At 36.2% G+C, this 18,137-nt stretch overlaps 1 protein-coding gene across 3 annotated transcripts in view; it reads right to left on the bottom strand.

Annotated features, from left to right (window-relative positions):
* LOC100650070 (protein rhomboid) overlaps nucleotides 1–18,137 on the bottom strand; it is a 171,333-nt gene that overhangs the window by 75,658 nt on the left and 77,538 nt on the right. Inside the window, exon 2 of one of the 3 annotated variants that reach the window (XM_048404228.1) lies at nucleotides 12,524–12,585. The exons of the other annotated variants lie outside the window; for them this stretch is intronic. The gene's annotated coding sequence lies outside the window, so the exon portion shown is untranslated. The remainder of the gene's footprint in view (nucleotides 1–12,523; nucleotides 12,586–18,137) is intronic. 3 annotated transcript variants of the gene reach the window in all.

Raw genomic sequence — 18,137 nt, forward strand, 5'->3', positions numbered from 1 at the left:
CTATTTTTATTTCTCGCCCACTTTTAACCTTCCACTGGTGCGATGTAAACGATGACTAAACGATATATCAATCCGTCGAGTGAGAATTCATGCAATTTTCGTAAATACTCGCATCTCGCTTAAGTTTTCGTTATCTCTTCGCTCTACTTTACAATCCTTATCTTCTTCATCCCGCCACTCTGCAACTCTCTCGCTTTACACCCCCGTTAACAGCTTCTGTCGGAATCTTTTTCTCCGCTCCATCATCCCTCGCTGACAAACCTTCTGCATCTCTGTGCCACTCGAAATTGCAAGCTCAACATCTGCGCCAAATATTCTATCGCAAAGACACCTTCCTCATCCCACGCAAAGCACGAATCTACTGTTTATCAACGATTCAGAGAAACAAAGGTCCTCCATCTGCGCGTATATCTGACTGAGGTAACGATCCATCTCGTACCATATCTATTCACGACCCCGACGTAGGCCAATTGTTTCGACTTTCGCGGAAATTACACGGCTCGGGGAACAACGGTGCCATCGGATGCCGCGAGACCAGTCAGAAATTGGGACACGCGGAGTGGAAATAGGGTAGATAGGGAAGGAAGGGGAAACGTTGGAACCTGGAAATCTGGAAAACGGGCCACCAGGGAGAGATCGCCGATCATATCCTCGCCCCGCTAATTTGCATTCGATCATTCGCTGTAATCAAATCGATTCGATCGCTACGAGCAGCAGCTTCTATCGGGCCAACCTGTCGCTACGCACACGCTGCTCCATTATTTCTGATGATCATGTATCATGGAGAGCGTTGGATGCGAATGGGGAACCAGCTTTCGCGAAACGTCATTTCATCGAAATCGTTTTGTATTGTACAAATCCTGTGTTTTAACGTTGCCAGGGTAGAGATGAAATTAATATCCGTGGGATGTATGTACCACATATGTAGAATGAAGTGGAATGGAAGTTGGTTAACCATTGCGTTTGTTATAATTTGCGGCGAAAGATATACCGAGTGACAATTTTTATAAGAACGGAGAAGAATAACAATTAGCTTTGTACGTTTAATCATTTTTACCAGTTATTGCTAACAAAATGTTTAATTCTGACTAGTTATCATAATTCTTAATTTAATATAATAGTATCATGCGATTACTCGTCACGATCCTTTCTCTTCTTTTTTTATAGTGAGCAGTGATATTCGTATTCATTGCATTACGAATAATTTTACTTCTATCTTGTTTCCATAATATTCGTTATTTGTACTTTGAAGCGCTGAAAACATATAGAACTACTCGCACATTTCTATGTCGAGCAATAATTAAATTGAATTAAATCAATCATTTCTCCAATTTACATGCTCGTCGCTGTACGTGTTGTGAATATTTTCAGAACTTTCGCTTATAATGCCTTTTGATCGTGATGAGAGGAATTGACTGTAACAGAGCAGCATAAGACGTAGGGGAAATGTTTGATTTAGCGAAGAGTCTGCCTGTATACTGACTAATACTACTTGCTGGGATTTACTTAAGCATCGGTTGCTGTGTCGGTGAATCGTTTTGTGGCTCTTGCTTGTTCAGCTTTTAGAAAATTATACTAAACAAATGGCAATTAGATAAGCGATGTTGGATTAACATTTCGTACAAATTTGTTTGTTGCAAATGACGTATAAATATTTCGTTCAGTTTTCAGACGTCTCTTTTTCCGTTTCGAAAATTCGCAACTCAACTCAAAGATTTTATTAACGCTCTTTGCAAAGCAAGATATAGATATAGTTTAATTAACAATAAACACGAGATATTTGTAAACAAAGATTCTACGTACATGGTCCAAAAAATTATTCGATACACCTTGCAACAAAAAATAAAAAATACTATGAAAATTCTAATGAATATCAAACAAGAAACATTCTTTTATTAAAAATTTTACGAATTGTAGATAATACAATATCGAATGTTGGCCTCCTCTTCGTTAATTCTCTTTAGTATACAAATAGCAGGAGTATTTGTTCGAAAACTTCATTATTCGATAGCAATTGTTTGAAATAATATAATAGAGGCGAAATGAAATTAAAGAGATTCATTTAACAAGTATATTCCTTGTACTTGCAATAATTTCCAAGTATCGAAATGCTTATGCACGATAGTGTACATCGTGACCTAAATCGGCCCTGGGAATTAGGTAATGGAACATCCCGCGCGGCCATGCATAAATCAATCAGACGACCAGTTTTGGTCCGCCTTCGTAAATTACTTTCGTATTAGAGCGCATATTGTGCGGCCTGGTGGTAGACTTATCGATAAAGTCAATTTCGACGGGACGTCGATCGTGAAAGTTCGTAATTTCTCGGCCGTAGTGTACGGCTAGAGTTTAGAGAATAATGTTCGTGAAAAGGGATATCGATATACGGAGGTTGATAGCACGAGGCTATCGAACGGTACCAACGACGTGTTGTTGCATTATTATATTTCATATATATTTATGTTCTGGATTTATCGGATACACAGGTTCGCGAAAGTATCGCAACACTTGTAGATACGTTTTACGAATATATTATGTGCGTTATACGAATCTTGAATCATCTTGAAATTTCATTTTCTCACGGTCACGAGACTCGCTATATCGGCCAAATATTAGTTTTATGTAACGCATACGGCATAGATATAAACGTAGTTTAACGTACGTACGCGTAGAAATATTTGCTGGATCAGCTTTTTGAAAATTCAAGCGCTGAACGTTTATTCGAGGCCTGATCAAAGTTAATATTATAAAATATTAATAAATTGTTTTGGCCTCGTATAATTTTGGATATTTTTTCTGTTTTATGAATATTTCAAATAGCGTATATTCCGTGTAATTTTCCAGTTATCAGACGTTTAAAAAATGTTTCACGATGTTTAAAGGAAAAGAAGATAAAAGCTGATCCTCGTGGATAACTTGGAGCAGGCGCGTCGATGAATAATCGAACGAACGCCGAATGACGTCAGTTCCAAGATTAAGAACTCTCGTCCAGGGGAAAGAGGATGGAAAGACGTGTACGTCGAGAATAGCTATTGGGAGAAATAGATTTCCGGTTGATGTGTTGCAGAAACCTAATGGTAGGTTAGTATCACAGAAAATGGACACGGTCCATTTTCGTAGCGCAAGAGCCACTGGTGGAAGATTAATGGCGCTTTGATATCATAGAAAATGGATATGGACGAGTTGTAAAATTAATCTTCCCGAGTAACTATAAAGAACGAAATAAATGTTAAAAGCCAACGTCTGGTAAGGAGGAACAATGATAGTTTGTCGTCGTAGAGTACGCGTTTAGAATATGTAGGATATTGGACGTATAAAAAATATATACATTCGTTTCCCACAGAATTTCCTTTAAATATCTACTTTGAAAATTCGTGTTAAATATTTTCTGATAAGTATATATTAAATATATGGTAATCTTCTCAATGAAATCTCGTTATATTTATATGAAAATCACGAACGATTGATCGGGAAGTTACATCATCTAGAAGAACAGCAGCGAGAAATTAAAAAAGTCTCTCAATTGGAATATGCAAAATATAGCTACCGTTCCAATTTAAATAACGAATCGAGGAAAAATAATTTTCAAGTAGAAGATAGAACGATATTTAACTTAAAAAATTAAATATTAACAACCATTTCGAGTACGCCAACAAGATCCGATTCTCCGGACTTAAGTAACTAGTCGGTTAGTTGAACTGAAATCCAGAGATAAATAGAACCGTATGTTTTGCCGATTACAAGAAATCTGAAGATTTCTTGACTCTTCGAGAGACGAGAAGTTCGTTACCTAATCCGGCTTCGTATAAAAGACAAATATTAGGAGAAATCTTGGTTGGGAATGTAACGGATCGGTTGTTCGCTATACGTTTCAAAAATAAGAGGAAAAAAAAAAGGAGGAAAAATAGTATCATAAATCTAAAAAGGAAAGCGAGGGAAGAACGTCACCGTGTATCTAACGTCGTGACGTCTTTTCTTTCTCGAAATTTTCTGCTGGAAGAAATTGACGATACGAAGGTTGTGCTTGGATGAATCTAGGACATTTCGTGAACCACGTTCGATCCTTAAGCGATAATAAGAAAGACGTATTCGTTGAATCACGGTCCGTCTGTCTCCACCTATATGAACTTTACGAGCTACTATTACTTGCTATGACCCGGCTCGCTTTTATATTCGAACGTGCAGCAAACATTCGGCCAATGTTTCTTATTTTCCTTCGTTTTAGAATTCATCTTCGTTCCCATTCTTCTTGTCTTAATTGTCATTTTTTCTTTTTCGATATTTATTTCCTTGGATACGTTTTTTCTGTTTTCTATTCGTTGTTTCCTTTCTTCTTTCTCCAATAGAAATTTCTTCGATATTTTCTATTTTTTAATTCTATTTCTAACATCTAAATACTTTTCGTTTCTTATATCTTTTCTTCGTCGCGTTCTCCAATTTTCATTCTTTCTTTTCAATACTTTCGCTTCTTCTTACGTTTAGTTCTTTCTTCGATTTTATTATTTTGTCTTGCTTGTTCTTTTACGGTTTAATCCGTTTTAATATGTTCCGCTTCAGACATGCTTTTTCGTCATGTTTCATTTACCTGACTCCGATGTTTTTACAATTTTAGTATTTCTCTTCGCCTTCGTCATTTTTTATTATTTCGCTATTTCACTTTCTCTCCGGAAATACCGTTTTTCGTTATTTCGCTTGCTCTCTTTTCCGACTTGCTCGCGGATTCCTACTCTTCTCCCATCCACCTTCTCTATTTTTCACTATCGCTATGTTTCATTCTCCCGTTTCCTTTTTTTCCCGTCGCTATTTTACGCTTCCCTCCCTTCTATCTTCTTTTTACCTTTTAATATTCAATTAACATTCCCACACTATCCTATTCTACCTCTCTGTCTTCGTTTCCTTTCATTATCTTATTTCTTCCTTTTTCCCCTTCCCCTGTATTCTCCATTCTTCTTAATTTTGTAATTCGCCGTATTTATCTTTGCCTTTTTCCACTCGTCTTTGTTCCGAATTTTCAGTTCTCCGTTCAATATTCTTCTTTCTTACAATTAGTTTTTTTTAAATGTCCACTTCTTCCGTTTCGATCTTCCTCTTTCCTGCAATTAGCTTTTTTCTTAATTTCCACCTTTTCTGTTCCAATCTCCTCTCCCGCGCTTTTTCCTCGTCTATTTCTTTCTGCTTAAAAATTCTTTTACGCTGCTTCAATCATTTTCAAACTTCCAATTCCTACCTTTTCCATTATCTTCCCGTGTTTCATTTCTCTCCTATCTCCATTCTCCCCTCTCCTATTTCAATATCTGCTTTCTTTGCACCTAATCTTTTTCTTGTTCCCTTTCTCATTTCCAATCCCCGACATCGTCACTTTCTTTTCAACAATTTTTTTCCGCTACTTCGCCACATCCTATTTTCCATTTTCCCCATATCTCTTCTCTTTCCTGAAGAAACGCCAAAAAACCAACCAGTTTACTCATGCTATCGCAAATTGTTCCAGTCGAAGTTTCCTCTTCTTTGAAAGAAGAGGAAAAAGGAGGAGGACAAAAACCGATGGTATCTCACGGACACGGACGCGAGCCGAATTTAAGATCCGAAAGGTATTTCATTACGTTTTCGTTGGTCCATTGATCGATCGTCGAAGTCGTCCTTTTGCCAGGCCGCTTATTGAATTCGGATTGCAGATGTAAGTAGACGAAGCTACGGAGGCTGGTTAGGGTTGAAATGGAAACTCGCGATGTCTGTCTGATCGTCGAAATGAGAAAAAGTGATATTGTTTCTGGGCAGACGCGAAATTATTAGAGGCAATGATAGATTATGAATTGATTGACCGACGAATCGTCGATGAAATTGATTCTGTTGATTAAATTATATCGTGTTTTGAGTATTGTCTTCGTATGGTAAATCGAGAGATAGGTCGAATTATTTGGATTATAATTTGAAAATATACAGTCGTGATGAATATGATTTTGATATTATAAGAAATTCTAGTAAGAAATATAAGTTTTGTATAATATTTTAATCTTCCTCTTTCTTTGCAAAGTCTTCTTAATAATAATAGAGGTGTTAAAGGAATTATAGATTTCGTAATTGAATTCAGGATGCGAGAATATTTCTAAAATGACAATCATATAGGAAGATGAGTAGGCACGTTGCTTGGCGTGTCTGACTATACACGGCCCACTTCCCCTTACAAAAGATTATTCGTACGAAGGTACATTCACATTGGGAGAAATTAATATTTTACGAATGCATCTAACAATTCCGTAAAATTAATGAAATATCTGCACCATTATAAATGTTATTACAAATAATCAAAATAGTTTACTCATCGATTAAGATACTGTGTTTTACCTGTCGTTGGAAGAACGATTACATCTACCAAATAAAAGAAATTTGTCAGAGATAAAGAAATACGAAATGATACGGTTTCTCACGATAAAAAATGGCACATAACCAATTTAATCCTACAGTATCTCGCACCTTTAATAACTATATTGCTACAACAGAATCGAGGGGAAGATAAAAAAAATCGTTATTCACGTCAGTTAAAACGAAAAGGGGAAAAAATCCAAACCAATTGTATGGAATTTACATAACACTCTCACCACCCACAAAAAGGATCACTCAAATATTTCGTATTTCGCGTTTTATCTCCCAGTGAAAAAGTTCATCCTCGGAAGAAAAACAATCGAATGATTAAAAAAAAAAAAAAAAAAGGAAAAATTGTGGTATGGAAAATTGTAGCGTTTCTCGTTGCGCAATCGTTGCATCGGGTCGTTGCCAAAAGGTATGATGTGCAAAGTTGGCGTGGCATAGCGGCGATTGCCAAATCCTATAAATGAATCAACAAGTTGCGAATTCGATAGAAATTCGAGCGTCGAAATCGTGCAATCAGCAATACGCTACGAACCAGATAAAAATAAACGATCCCCGGGTCTGGATCGAGCGATCGATAAGGAATTTAAATTCAACTGGGCTACCGGAGGCTGAACCCCAACGTTTTTTCGAAAGCTTCCTCTCGCTCATGCTGCTGCGCCTATTCGCTCACCATCTGCTACGTTTAATTACTGGAATGTCCCATTCTACTTGACCATCCGATATATATATATATATATTTCCATCTTTTTCCCCGCTTTCCCCTCTTCTTTTGTTCGTCGATAATGGAAAATGTTACTTACTGTCTCTAGAATTATATCGTTTCTCTTACACCAAATACGTAAGAGGGTGGGAACTTTTAATTTTTCAGTTTCGATAAGGAGAACATTCCTTTTTTGTTCCTGTTGGCCCATTCAAAATGGAATTTGTATTTCAGTGTACGGGAGAAATTATTTTTAAATAGTTATTGGTAAGAGAGATACATTTTTCGGCTTGTTTGAAAATTTGAGAAAATTTGAGGTGAATTTTACCGAAGTACATGCATTGTGTTTAATTAATTATTAATTTATAGACACGCACGCGTAACATCAAACGTCAACTGTAATAGAATTTTGATTATTCGATGCAATTATGACACACCCTGTTTGGATAATTAAGTATCTTTGCCCTGGTGCGAAAGAAGATAATCGATTTGTTAATGTATTCAACACGAACAAACGCTATAAATAAAAACATAACAATTCCTCCCAGTTTCCTTACCACTCCCAAATTTTCCATTAAACCGTGATCCAATAATCGATCGTTCGGTTAAATGGCATTCTGACAATAGAGACGCTAATGTATGTAAATTAAAACAATGAATATTGCATGACAAATTTAGTATAACAACGATGATACTCTAAGCTTAGGTTCTATCTCAATTTCCTATGCAACTTCAACCAACTAGCAAATAAGCTGTTTAACGTTCAACATAATATTATTCGAAGATTTAGCAGAATTAAACTATATAATCTTTGGAACTTATAAAAAATAAAATGCGAAGAGAATTAAAAAGGGGGAGATTACCGAGATAAATTCTCGAAAGGTTGATAAATATTTCAAAAAAAGGACAGAATTCATTGACCGCGATTTCAATCCATTAACGTGCTAATAATTTCTACTTGCAACATCCCCTCATTATTTCAAAGGACTTAAAAAGTAATCATACATTCTGTTTTGTCCGTTTTTTTTTTCTTTTTATTCTGATCAAAGTCACGTAATCATGCTAATTATTCAGCGTATCGAAGGACAACTGAACAAAGAGAATATTAACGCTTTTGTAGTAGCAATTTACTGGTTGCCGCAGGCATTTGTCATGAGTACGAATATATGGAGTACGAAATTCATATTGAAATATATTTATGACAACGAACGTTTCATATGAAATTAAAAAGGAGAACGGTCATCTGGTGCGAGACAAACGTTCGAATAGGATATTTTAGTTCGTTTGCAGATTCAAGATTTAAACGATCACAATCAAAACATAAAATAAATATGATAACACAAACATCATAAGAATCGACTAAACTGGCAAAATAATACCGTAGCTATTTCTAATTAAAGCGTAGCTTTCAAGTGTTTTTTTTTCAAACTAAATTACGTATTAATAAGAGTTTTCTTCTACAATTGTTCTATAACGTTCTATTTTACAATATAGAGTATACATATATTGTTACTTGCAAGATAGATTTTTCTCTTCACAAACTCTTTATTACTCAAATACGTAATAAAAGTACGATTTGATAGGAAAATTGTCAATAGGTATAATATTAAAATAATTTCAACGACTAAGTAAATAATTATTTTATTATTATACGCGGAAAAGAACGTGTTGCAATTTTAAGTATTTTACAAGCGTAATTATCATTAGCAGTGTTTTCATGTAATAACGCAATTTGTCTGTAAAACTTAATTTTATACGTTAAAAAGAGAAAATGTGTTAAATAAAGGACAACTAAAGCAGAAAAAAAACGGAGCAGATCTCGCCAAGAAAATTAACATATCCGCAATTCGGGACGACAAACGCGAGGCCACACGCGACGCGATAAATACGAGCGAGACGAATTAAAATTCGCGACGACCAGGCGTCACGACGCGTGCTTCCACCTTCTTTTTTCCAATTTTTTCTATTCTTTCTTTTCGTTATGTTGATTTTTTTCTTTTTCGCCTGTCTTTTCGCTCTATGGAAACGCGGTCGCACGTGCGCACAGGTGAGAATATTCATAACGAGTCTGAAAGAACGTATGGCATTAATGGGCGGGACGGAGGGATTTAAACGTTTCCGGCGCGAGGGAAAATTGCGATTCCGCGGAAATTACGAGGTCTGAGCCCCGTGCCCGAGCTTGATCGTTCGAGCTCGCGTGAAAGACGAACACACGCGGGATAGCATGAAAATCCGGCTGAACCTCGCGAAATTCGCGATTCTACGGGATGAAGGAGTGAAAATTGGAAGGGTGACTGCGCCAACTTTTAGCGTGCAGAATGAAAAAGTGGAGATTTTTAATGTGATAACTGAAATAAAAAAGTCGTTTGGATCGTGCTATCTCTTAAATGTAATATAATTTGCCGATGCTTCTGTATAATATTTCTTTTCGATTATTCAATATTGTATCGTTTATATTAAACGTTACATACTTTAAATAATTGTCAATGAACCATCGTTTGTATATAGCGTATTAACATCTTTATTCGCATATTTCCTTTTTAATTTATATTCAAAGTTGAATATCTCTGACGTTGACATATATATAATATATTTACTCCTACATTTTTATTATCTACCAACGTGTCACTCGCAATAGAAACTGGATATTTTCCATTATTTATTTTGATTATATATTGTGTTTTAATCGTTCAATATCGTCTTCATTAAAATTGAACCGATTGTATCCACAATGGCGTAAAGCTTCCTTTCATTCAGCACTGTATTTACAAACAGATCTAGCGACAATCGAACACTCTCAAATTGCAATTTTACCAGGAAGCAGCGAATCGGAAAGAGGTCGGGCGATGCATCGGATATGTGTTGGCGTTGGTACGCAGGTGGGTGTGCGGAAGAAGGGGTAACCGAGAACGCGTAGGCTGAGAACCCGGGCTGGAGACGATATTTCATCAGGTGGACCAGTGGTCGAATGGTTTTATTAAAAAGCGCGAGTCGTAGTTGTAAAAAACGCGGTGGATTTATGCCCGAGAAAATCGGCGAAATTCGCGATCGTTCTCGCTGTTCCACAGCGCTGGAACTCTGCCTCTTTTTCATCCATCCATCGCGATTTCTTGCCAGTGAAGCTGGACCAAACGACCGCTCCTCCTTCTTCTTCTACCTCGTCTTTTCTCGTTTCCAACTGGAAATTTTTCCATTTTGCTATGCATATTTATACATATGCGTACGTGTACTAGGAACGACGTATTTTCAAGGATCGTTGAGGCCAATTAGGATCATTAAGGGCTGAGAGGTAACATTTTATACGTTAATGTTGCGTAAATGTAGCGTTACAGAACGGAAGGTAATGAAAATTTGAATATTTAAGAGTTTGGAAATTTGTGTATTCAGCAGCTTGAAGATTTCAGGATCAGATTATTTGAATATTTCAAGATTTTAATATTTGAACACCTGAATGTTCAATATGCTGTATATCCAGAGATTTAATAATTTAGAAATAAGACAGCCTCCAAATTCGTAGATTCGACAATTTTAAGATAAAATTCACATATTGTTAAAAATCGTGAATAAAGTATTTTTTACGTTGCTTTGCAGTTGCAATTAGTTTTGCGTTGTTATTGCATAATAATGCGAATCGACCAAGGAATAATATAAATCGACCGAATAAAAAAATTGAAAATTACACTTTGCATTAAAATGCTGTGCGTTTGTTAGGCCCTGTGTTGCTTTCGTATGATTTACGACAGGGAGTTGGCAAAGTTTGATCCATAAACTATGCGTTTTTGATTCGCTGGAATTTGTGTTATACATAAAGTCACACATGTGCAACCCCAGTTTATAGTTCGTGTTACGTATTACTGTAATATTGTAATACATAAAGTATTTATATTTCCTCTTTGTCGATATTACTACCGAAATTATTGTAAATTAATTATCTGCAATATAGTTTGCATAAACAGATTCTATTGTATCTGCAAACATATACGTACATTGTTATTAATTTATTACCAATTCTGTAACGATTGTCTGATGAATAATTAATATGTACAATTGTGTTGCGTTACATAATAATAACAATAACCTAAACTAAAAAATACTGTAATATTATTCGTAATATCTCATCATTCGCAACCTGAAAACCTGCTCCTCTAACAAAAAAGCTTCGTTAAATCATGCTCGTTAATCCCTTAAGATCTCAACATAAAATTTCACTTCCATAATATTACAAAAAAAAAAAAGGATAAAAAAGCAGAACAATATTATAAACATTCCACTCATAAAATATCACGTAAATTACAAAAATATTATTTTCTTCAAATAAATAGTATCGCGCAATTTTGTAAATACTTCTATAACGGAATAAAACATTTTTTAGAACACGACAGCACAGAAGGATGTTGAAACATAGAACTACATTGCAAATGAAATTTTATATCCCGTTTATAAAATGATATTTATTTTATTTATTCGAATTTAAATGCATGATAATCCGCGTTATCGCGTTACTCTACTCGTTGTTGAAAGAAAAATTCCAGAAAGGATCATGATTCTCACGATATACGGAAACTTCTTACTCTTAACATGAAACTAGAAAAACCAAAAGCAGAAGAACGAAACGCAAATTTCTCACGAAAGTAATTCGCATTGTAAGAACTCGATATATTTGTCGGTTCATAAATCAAATGCTCGCCTAAACTATCTTCTGGGCGCACATATATTTCCCGAAAATTCAGAGAGGGAATAAATCACTGTAGAAATGCCCGTCCCTTCCATCAAGAACAAAACGTTGGAACGATCATTGACGCGATCGAATCCATCTGTATCTTGGTGACGGGCATCTAGGCGCGAAAAAGCGCGCGATCGTCCGGAGAAACGGCTGGTTTCCGGTGAATGGAGCACAGGTCAACGATGATCCACGGTTAGTAGCGCGTTAAAAAGTAATAGAACATCATGTCACATATTTCCACGGCGGTAAAGGTGGTAGCGGGAAAACGGGGCTGGCGACCACCTCTGTCAATAACTCATCCTTTCAATTTTCCGCGTTATCCGGTTAACGCCGCTCATCCGGCCCGTCTCGTGTTTCGCTCGAGTGTGTTGCCACAGTCGAGCAAACCCGTCCAATAATTGTCGTTGCCCGATCGACCATCATTGCTAAGGTGATTCTAATTTTCAATGGATTTTCTGTTTCCTTTGGAAGGTTTTACGAAAGTTTGATTAAATTGAAAGATTTTTAGAATTTCGCGTTATTCGAGGTTCGCCCGGAAAACATGTCAGGGTAGTTTTGTTTTTTCAATTATTTATCGTTTTGCCATTAGTATCGAAAAGGGTTATGGATTGATTGATGGTAGAATTTCAAGTTTGTGAAGGATTTGTGTGCCATTTTCAAGATTGAATTTTCAAGCTGATAAAAATAGGATAGACTGTAGCTGTTGTTTAAATAATAAACTTGTTACTTACAGTTCTTATGCTATTTCGTTTTTCACGTACGTTTGTAAGAGACTTCTACTAGTTTTCAATACCTGAAACGAAGAAGACACAAGTTGATCTTTGTAAATCTATCGTGTTTGTTTTGATTATTAAGACTATCTTGACAAAGATTGAATTAATTTCACTTCTAAACGATGAATTAGTATTACACAAGTAAAGAGTTTTCAAAACCTGCATTTTTTTTCTTTTTTTTTTTTCTTTTGAAACAGTAACCGATAAAAGGAATTTCCCACGAGCATCACAGATGATACTGACGAAACCAATACTGTAAACTTAGTACGAAGGGAGCAGTGCATCTCTGCCAAGAAGGATCCACCACAAAAGTCACAGAAGATACACGGGAAACCAATAAAGCAAACTCAGTGTAAACGAAAGTGTGTACCTTTGCCAAAAAGAATTTGCCACGGAAATCGTGGAAAATACCAACGAGACCGATAAAATATAGGAAATATGATTAAAAGGACGTATCGTTGGCTGAATTAATAAAATTAGGAGAAAGAAAATGAAGTAGTCGTGGTGCAAATGGAAGCCACAGAAATTATGCGATATTTCGAGGAGACAAATAGAGTAATTTCGGTACAAAGAAACGGGGGATTACTACGAAAAATAGTCGCGACATTAGCAAAACGAATAAAGCACATAAAGCGCATAAAGCGCAACAGAACTGGCGTATTAACGTTGACAAGAACTTGCTATAACGTGGATCAACTTTTAATAACGTGGATTTTACCTTAATAAAATCAAAGTATCGGCGGAACGAAGCAAATCCAGTGTAACCGAAACGTCGTATTTTTGCAAAAAATAATTTAACTAAATTCGCGTAATAAGGGATCGTCGAGCAATTTCAATTGGACGAAATCGTAGAAACGAGAGGACACTAATTGGCATTTCCGCTGCGCACGTGAATTCGATCGGTTAATTAATTAAGAGTACCAGTGCTGCTGATTCGAGCATGCGCGTGTATTCAATAAATAGAACATAAGCTTCAACCTCTCTCCGTATGCAATTTAGATCGTCCTGTCATTAATTTTTCAACTCCTTCCCAAAGGAAAGACTAAAATTGACATATTCTATTCGTGCATGTATCAAGATGTATTTACAAATTACACAATGAGTTTATCCAACTTAGAAAAGTAATCATGCGAGTTTACAAATTCGTAAGTTTTATAAGTTTACATGTAAAATCAGAATTCCGGGATTTTTACATTCTCCCAACTTTCTGCTTTCCTATATTTTTTATTTCTTTTTTTTTTTTTCTTTCCTATATCAACCAAACGAATTTTCTTGCTCCACCATGAAATATTAACAACGCAAACAAACAACACGTATCATCAGATCGTTGTTTCGCGATAAAAGGGCGTAAATATTTTCATACATGTTTTCCACTCTAAAATCTACTTTGTTTTTCGTTCTCCTTTGTTGTCTGCTTTAATTTCCAAGAATCTGTTAAAAAAAGAGAAAAGGATGGAACAGACGTACGATCGCGATTCTCATATCTTTTAAAATTACCTTTTGCAGTTATATCGGTGCAATTTTATAAATAATTTTCCCTGTTAATTTTCATGCTGCTTTCATTTTTTATCCACTTGTCGTCGTTCTTTTATTTTTCAATATGTAAAACGCTGTTCACGCGAATTACTAAACGAAGCAAAATTGATTTGCGACAACACGATTTTTTCCCATCGATCGCAGCGATCCGGATGACGGTAATTTGCAACGACGGAATTAAGCTACTTTACAATTTTATCTGCTACCGGCTGACACCGTTAATTTATATCCACCTCCTCCCGACTTTATCAATAATATCGTGCCGCCAACATTTATTCACCGATTAATCCGATTATGTTATAAATATTAAACGACCAATGAGCGTCGATCGCTTTAATCGTGAATCCTCGCGACTCTCGACATCTCATAAATTACCGGAAGTCGATCGGTTGATCACGCTGCCTGAATCGGAAGATACGTTCTTTGCCGATACGCTTCCTTCGCATTATCGTTCGATGCGATCAATTTTAAAGTTGCACCGGCGCGAGCGAGTTATTTTTTCAATTTTATAATAATACATTTTTATTCTTTGCAGTAACGATTCTTTACCAAACATTTTTCACTTATAATACTCTGTTTATAACATATTATTCATAGATTAATTAGTCTAGTCATTAACGTATAATATCTTTTTGGTAATAATTTATGTAATATAATACACGTTACTTTATGTAGAAAAAGCCAGGATTGTATCGAAGGATGCAAATTCGCTAGAATAATCATCGTCAGCCACCAACGAATCGTTGGCAACGTTTCACTGTACTGTACCTATAACAAACACAGGTTGCTCAAACGCGAAGGGATTATCAAATATCACTGGATTGCACATTAATGAGCCGGCCATTTGTCGTTGCTAATTTTCTGTAATTAAATAACGGACAATACGCGGACTGGTAACAATAGAAAATCGCATTTAGGCAAAGCGTATCGCGCACAATGTCGGTACTCCGACAGTTCGATGGATTTTCCCTCGATTATGCTTGCAAAATGTCAGCCAACGATCCTCCTCTGTGATGCGATGTCGCCGTTATCCGCGTGAATCACGTTGGTTCGGCGTGATCCAATTTATCGGGGATTGTAACGTGTGTTTTATATTATAAAAAAGATTTGGAACGATGTTTGTTGTAACACGCACAGCGATAATAATAACAATAGTAAATTACATATTCGTTTGTCTCCTGCCTCCCCTTCTTTTTCCACTGAAATTTTGTCTCTCTCTCTACCTCAAAAAGACAAAGAGACAAAGAATTTACGAAGAATTTTCAATAAACTTTTAATAACGTCAAACGGAATAAATTCCAAAAAGAAATCGGTAAAATTTCGGTGAAAAAACTCGTTGAAAATTTCCAAAGAGGATCGATAGTACGACATTTAAAAATCAATTTATTCTACGATGTATTCGCCATAAATCCAGAAGATCGTTCAAGCGCAACCGCTGCTCTGTTCCAAACGAAGAAAGTTGGGAAAAAAAATCGGAAGCTTCCCTAAAATCTTTAAACGTAAGTTATGAAAGGACACCGCGGGGTTATCGTACGCGCATCTTACAAACGAGACCAAGTAAAAACAAAGTTCGTTGTTCATTCGTAGTTTCGAGTCTCATTCGGTATTTACGCGATCCCTGGTCGGGTTGTATTTTTCCCTGGGCGCTGAGACGCCAAGTAATTCAAGGGAACGCGGCTAGCCCACCACTCTGGGGCAGCTTTACTTCTCTGCTACGAATTCCTCCCCAGAGAACTTGGTCGCCCGTGTGCACGCTTCTTTCTGGCCCTTTGTTTTCTTCCCCTCGAGTTCCCTTTGCTTACAAAACTCATCGCGAATTTCCAAGGATGAGGCTTAAGAGGGTTGTCTACGCGAGAAGAAGATCGATGGAACATGTACGTTTTTCTCTCTTCGCTTCTTTCCTCTTTCTTCCTTTTTCCCCCTTTTGCTCGTTTAATTTTCCTCTTTGCCATTCTACACACTCTACCGTTGATTTAGGTTTCGACAATAATTCGGTGCATATTAATTTTTACGCGTAATCTTTCACAAGTATGGCAGAATCCCATTGCGTATGGAATTTTTCTACGGACAACGCGAATTATGCTATACATTAAGCGAAGCAATTTCATCAGCTAATTACTCCCAAACGCGCCATAAAACAACCCATATAATTACCGTTATTTACCGCCCAACTTACCACTCTGCTCGCATCCATTCAATTTGCCGCAAATTCCAAAAATGTAAAGATCAATTTTACGACCGATTTAATCGAAGCAAAGGGAACCGTCTACTCGATAAATTTAAGAGCAATATTCAATATCCAGGAAGATGGTGGCAATGGAGTGTTTCCTTCATTATTCCAGTCGCCATAACGACGCCACTTCGAGCGACGTTTCTGGATCGCGCAACTTGGGTCACGGACGTCGATAACCGGGTGTAACGAGCCATCAGGATCCACGGTTTATTTCTGTCGATTTAGTTTTCCCAAGCAACAAATTGCAATATTCGCCTATTATTTTCTGTCTTCCGGCAATATCAAATCGGTCTACGTCTAAGATTTTGTAGCATTTTTTGGAGGTTGTATTGGATTGGCGACTAAATAACTGCGGATTTTATCATTAGGTGGTAACGACAATCATTTAGTTGCCAATCCAATATTTGTTGAAAAGCATTGCAGAAAACTTACGCGCCATCGCCGTCTCGTAGCATCGTTCGGCGCCTATTCTGGTCTTCAATTTCTAGTTAAAGTTAGAAAAAGCATACACTGAGAATCGCAAACGTCTTTTATTTTGTCTACAATCTTTATAATAATATTAAATGATATTCCTGTAATACGAACTATCATTGTATAATACTTTATACTGTCTTATTCTGTTTTGCCATATAGTACGTAATCATAATAGTAATTGTAGTATTAATAAATGTTCTCTTTAGTATCTGCGGAAATTATTCTCCCATCTATAGAGAAGAAACTCTGCATTTCTAAAATCGAATTTGACGTTCGAGTTGTCGTAGAAATTTCAATTTTAACAGCTCAATTTATATCGGATGGTGTTGTTGTTCGATTCGCTGCTCTTCTTATTTCTACAAATTTGATATTTTATTCGCTTTCCTGGTTTTAGAGTACGTAGAGAAAGCAGTGATAAATCTTGGACAAAAGTTGGAATTAGAGCAACTCGGATATTATTTAGAGTTTCCGCAGAGCCGGATTAGGTTTTACTTGGGTGTGTGTAACTTGTACTGGATTAGGGTGGGTTAGATCTGGATCAGGTGTAGATTAGAACTCACCTAAGTTAGATCTCAGGTAAGATTTCACGTGGATTAGTTCAGGCTAGATTTTAGTCGGACCTCGCATTCGATTCGACTGACGTTAAGTTAGTACGTACTTTCATAATATGTTCGTTTGGATTTCCATTAAATCTCTCAAAGCAGATATCTAATTTCAATAAAAATCTTAACTACGCTAACATTAAGCTTTCCTGTGTAGGTTTTGTGCAAATTTTGTTTGCTGAAGGAAACGAGATCGTAGTTGATTCGTATATCGATTAAATTTTAATCATAACTTTTATCATTTTACAGTACAATGTGCTAAGCAAATAAAACAATACTTTTTAAACGAATTCGTATTCAACGTTCGCATGACATTATACAGCGCTATCTATTTGTCAGGTCTGAATTGCTGCTAAATTAAATTTCACCTACGATTAATAAACGACAATGAAAAATAATATCAAACGCTTCACAAATAAAAAATCCTTAAACAAGATCCAGCTTCAAAAATTATCAAAGAAATAATCAATCGCGTAACGATTAAACTCCGCTGGAAATTCAATTAAAACGAAAGATAACCCGTTTCCAAATTATTAACAAAAAGATTATTCATATTTATTTATACGCAGATGTTCGTACATTCATGTGAAATTGCACGCTCGTGGAATGCACAGGATACAAAGAAATGTATAAAATACACAAAGTACGGTATTCACTGTGATATTTATTGGATAAAACTATCCAAGCTGCATTTCTTTACTTGCATTCATAAAAGTATAAATTTACA

The sequence above is a fragment of the Bombus terrestris genome, chromosome 3 (assembly GCF_910591885.1).
Source record: "Bombus terrestris chromosome 3, iyBomTerr1.2, whole genome shotgun sequence".
NCBI lineage: Eukaryota > Metazoa > Arthropoda > Insecta > Hymenoptera > Apidae > Bombus > Bombus terrestris.